Source organism: Palaemon carinicauda, chromosome 8 (assembly GCF_036898095.1).
Source record: "Palaemon carinicauda isolate YSFRI2023 chromosome 8, ASM3689809v2, whole genome shotgun sequence".
NCBI lineage: Eukaryota > Metazoa > Arthropoda > Malacostraca > Decapoda > Palaemonidae > Palaemon > Palaemon carinicauda.
Window position 1 is genome coordinate 11,047,416 of NC_090732.1, and position 5,000 is coordinate 11,052,415.

Genomic DNA, 5,000 nt, shown 5'->3' on the forward strand with positions numbered 1-5,000 from the left:
TTTGAATTATTCATTCTCATATAGTTTATTTACTTCCTTATTTCCTTTCCTAACTGGGCTATTTTTTCCTCTTCGAGCCCTTGGGCTTATAGCATCCTGCTTTTCCAACTAGGGTTGTAGCTTAAGTAATAATAATAATAATAATAATAATAATAATAATAATAATAATAATAATAATAATAATACACAAATATGCTTAAAACCAGCTCGTAGATACTCAGGTTTCAACTAATATGTTCTGTTTACGTAAATAAACACTTCTTGAGTCAAAACGCAGCCTTCCTAGGAAAATAATTCGAGTTCCATATCAACGTGACCAAATACTTCCTCTCCTCTGTTATTACAGACAGTTTTGGTAACTTGAACGTGTGTTTAAAGACTGTTTAAGCCAGATAAAATGTCATCACCTGCCCTAAATTACCCGTTTTTACCATAGACTGTCGTCTCGAGAGACATGCAGCGTTTATATTTTTTTGCCTGGTGGGAAATTTGTCTCGTTCAAGATAACACCGAAGGTTTTCGACTTACGAACATTCGACTTACAAACATTCGACTTGCAAATGTTCGACTTACAAACATGTGACTCACAAATATTCGACTTACAAACATTCGAGTCACAATGTTCGACTTACAAACATTCGACTTACAATCATTCGGAGATACAATCACAAATTCAACTGAAAATAACAAAGTTAAGATAAAGAAATACTGTAATAAAAAAGAATTATATTATTTAATACAGTCAGTAAAATGACATTTGTAATAATATGATATCTATTTCATATGAAACCTGATTATTTGCTGACCTTTGTAACTGGAAATCACAGGCATGGGATTTAGTTTAGGCCTAGGCCTACTCATGGCTAAAATTGAGCAAAATTCGACTTACAAACAGCTTCCTGAAACCAATTAAATTCGTAAGTTGAGGACCCTTCTCAAAGAAAGAGAGAATTAAACGAGAGAATGAGAGCTAAAGATCTTGAACGCTGTTTCGCAAAGATCCTTTATGATACCTTTGATAAGGCAAACCATAGCCGTCTGCTTAGCGTGCGGGAACTTCAATTCCAGGATGTTTCAAGGTCAGAGCGAGAGGCCGGAACTCGCTGGAAACAAACGCGTGGACTGTCTCACTTTTTTTTTCTTTTTTTTTTTTTTTTGGTACTTGATGGTAATTCCTGGATAAGTAGCGAGGTCGTGTTTCTCTCTGGGCGATTATGAAGGATGATGGCATGGTTATATTCACTTTATCACCTTTGCAAGTGTAGCCTTATTGCCAGGAAGGACGGTAATACAAGAAAGGGTCAAAATCACACCGTCTGGAAGCTCGGATTAACGTAGCCTACACTGTTGAGAATTTGTTTTAAAAACGGTAAAAGTCTGGCAATATTACTTCCAGGATTTTTACCGTTTTAAAAACGGTTATATTAATGTATAGAGTGATATTACGGACACCAACCCGTAAAAGATAATAACAAAGTAAGGCAAAATTAGGTTCGCTTGTATCTTACTGAAATACGGTTGAGAACAGTATATTTTTTTACGGAGAATTTCCGATAAAAATTACGGGGTTTTTATATATATAAAAATGTACCTTTATTCAGTATTTTGTAATGTGAACCGACTGGCCAGTGGATAAACAACAGCAAATCCAAATATGGATTTCTGTACATAATCTTATCGTTACACTGAAAAAAATATATATCCGAATACACATTGTTATTTTTCACATCCAATTGATCAGAGAGTTTTATTTATTCTTTGCTGCGAAAGTAACGAATGTGAAGGAATTGCTAAGGTGTATTAGACGTTTAAACTTACTAAGTTTGTTTACATATCTACTGTTTATTTACTAATAAAAAAATATATTTGAATGAATTTTGTGAACTTTGACTTATGATAATACAAAATTCCAAGTAAGTAAGTATTTATCATATTATTATTATCATTATTATTATTATTATTATTATTATTATTATTAGCTAAGCTACAACCCTAGTTGGAAAAGCAAGATGCTATAAGCCCAAGGGCTCCAACAGGGAAATATAGCCCAGTGAGGAAAGTAAATAAGGAAATAAACAAAGGATATAAGAAGTAACGAACAACTAAAATAAAACATTTTAAAAACTAAGAACATTAAAACAGATATTTCATATATAAACTATAAAAACTTATGTCAGCCTGTTCAATACAAAAACATTTGCTGCAAGTTTTAGCTTGAAGTTCTACCTATTCAACTACCCGATTATTATTATTATTATTATTATTATCATTATTAAGCTACAACCCTAGTTGGAAAAGCAGGATGCTATAAGCCTAGGGGCCCCAACAGGGAAAATAGCCCAGTGAGAAAGGAAACAAGGAAAAATAAACTATTTTAAGAACAGTAACAACATTAAAATAAATATTTACTATATGAACTATGAATCCTTTAACAAAACAAGAGGAAGAGAAATTAGTGTGCCTGAGCGTGCCCTCAAGCAAGAGAGCTCTAACCCATGACAGTGAAAGACCATGGTACAGAGGCTATGGCACTACCCAAAACTAGAGAACATTGACTTGATTTTGCAGTGTCCTTCTCCTAGTAGAGCTGCTTACAATAGCTAAAGAGTCTCTTCTACCCTTACAAAAAATAAAGTAGCCACTGAACAGTCACAGTGCAGTAGTTAACCCCTTAGGTGAAGAAGAATTGTTTGGTAATCTCAGTGTTATCAGGTGTATGAGGACAGAGGAGAATATATAAAGAATATGCCAAACTATTCGGTGTATGTGTAGGCAAAAGGAGTGTATGAGGACAGAGGAGAATATATAAAGAATATACCAAACTATTCGGTGTATGTGTAGGCAAAGGGAAAAAAACCGTAACCAGAGAGAAGGATCCAATGTAGTACTGTCTGGCCAGTCAAAGGACCCCATAACGCTCTAGCGGTAGTATCTCAACGGGCGGCTGGTGCCCTGGCCAACCTTCTACTACTATAAGATCATTCCACAATTTGGTCACAGCTGGAATAAAACTTTTAGAGGAATGTGTAGTATTATGCCTCATAGATTCTATGAAGATATCAATTATTTTCACAATGAAGGTAATAAGTTTTTCTGGTATCCCGTCATAATTACTTTGGAGAATCTAATATGTTAGAAGTAACTTCAAAGATGGTGATTAAGTTCTGAGGAGAAGCATGGTATTTATTAGAACAGAGGTTCCCATTTTTCCTCTTCAGAAGGGTTAAATGTTTAAAGGTTTAAATTCCGCTCATGAATGGCAGAGGCAAGGGACAGTGACATTGCCCTATCAAGCAGGATAATGCCATAGAGACTGACTATATATACATATGATCAGCGCCCAAGCCCCCTCTCCACCCAAGCAAGGACTAAGAAGGACCACGCAATGGCTGCTAATGACCTATAAGCTCCCTCAAACCCCACATCCTTAGCTCGTGAGGAGGGTGAGGTTGCAGAGACCAAAGGAACTAACGAGTTTGAGCGGGACTCGAACCCCAGTCTGGCCATCACCCGGCAAGGATGCTACCACCAGGCCACCACAACATTGGATCTGAGAGAATAACCAGTACTGCGCAATACATAATGTCATCTGTATTGATCATCATCATCATCTCCTCCTACGACTATTGACGCAAAGGGCCTCGGTTAGATATCCCCAGTCGTCTCTATCTTGAGCTACTTCTCCATTCATCATCTCCTACTTCACGCTTCATAATCCTCGGCCATGTAGGCCTGGGTCTTCCAACTCTTTTAGCGCCTTGTGAAGCCAAGTTAAAAGTTTGTTGAACTGGTCTCTCTTGGGGAGTGCGAAGAGCAATTTTAATGTAAATTTAATGAAAGCAAATCTGCATTACAATTGAATAAAAATGTCTCAAAATATCAGTTCCATTGTCTCTTCCACATCCTTAATTTTGGGGATACACAGGAATCTATAAAAATCTCCAGTATGTACAAAAGTACAAAAAGGTTTAGTATTCCTGTATTACTTGTACACTTAAAAAAACCGGAATTTCAATCGGAAATTATCCGTAAAAATATACTGTTCTCAGCCGTATTTCAGTAAAATACAGACGACCGTAATTTTACTCTATTTTGTTATTATCTTTTACTGGTTTGTGGCGGTAATATCACACCTTAACGTCAATATTTCCGTTTTTAAAACGATAAATGCCTGGCAACATTTATTCCACGATTTTTACTGTTTTTTACGGCAAATTTTTAACTGTGTGGATCATAGTGACCTGTGTAATGAAAGAATCCTTTTAATGTATAATGAATATCAATAAATCCTGTTGCTCAATGGCATAGGATCCTATCCATGGCTTCGTAATTTGCTTATTTGTCGTTCGTTGGGTAGAGTCCTTCCATTCAAAGACCTTGTTGGTTAACAACTGGATTCTGTCGGGAAAGATTCCTTGCAACTCCTATTAGACTTTCCACCATTACTTGCAGAAATATGTGTCAATTGATTGTGCATTTGTGTAAAAGCCTCTCAGATAATGACGGTGTCGTAATAAGAGCTGTAGTACTCTTTGAATGGTGGACAGGTTTTCAAACTAATCGTTTATTAACCTACTTCGAAATACAGTACTAAATTATGAGACAAATCCAAGAGACAGTGAGACAGAATGAAATTATTTTCTGGATATACCGTTTCATTTTCCTTGTTTCCTCTCCTCACTGGGCTATTTTTCCCTGTTGGATCCCTTGGGCTTATAGCACATTGCTTTTCCAACTAGGGTTATAGCTTAGCTTGTAATAATAATAATAATAATAATAATAATAATAATAATAATAATAGTAATAATAATAATAATAATGATTGCCCTTTAGAACTCTCTCTCTCTCTCTCTCTCTCTCTCTCTCTCTCTCTCTCTCTCTCTCTCTCTCTCTTAATTAATATACCACGTGCCAATTTGAAACTGCGTTAATACGACAGAGTCGTTTTAAATTCATTGGATATTAGAGCTAATACGTGCAAAGCAATAAGCGGTGGTCAA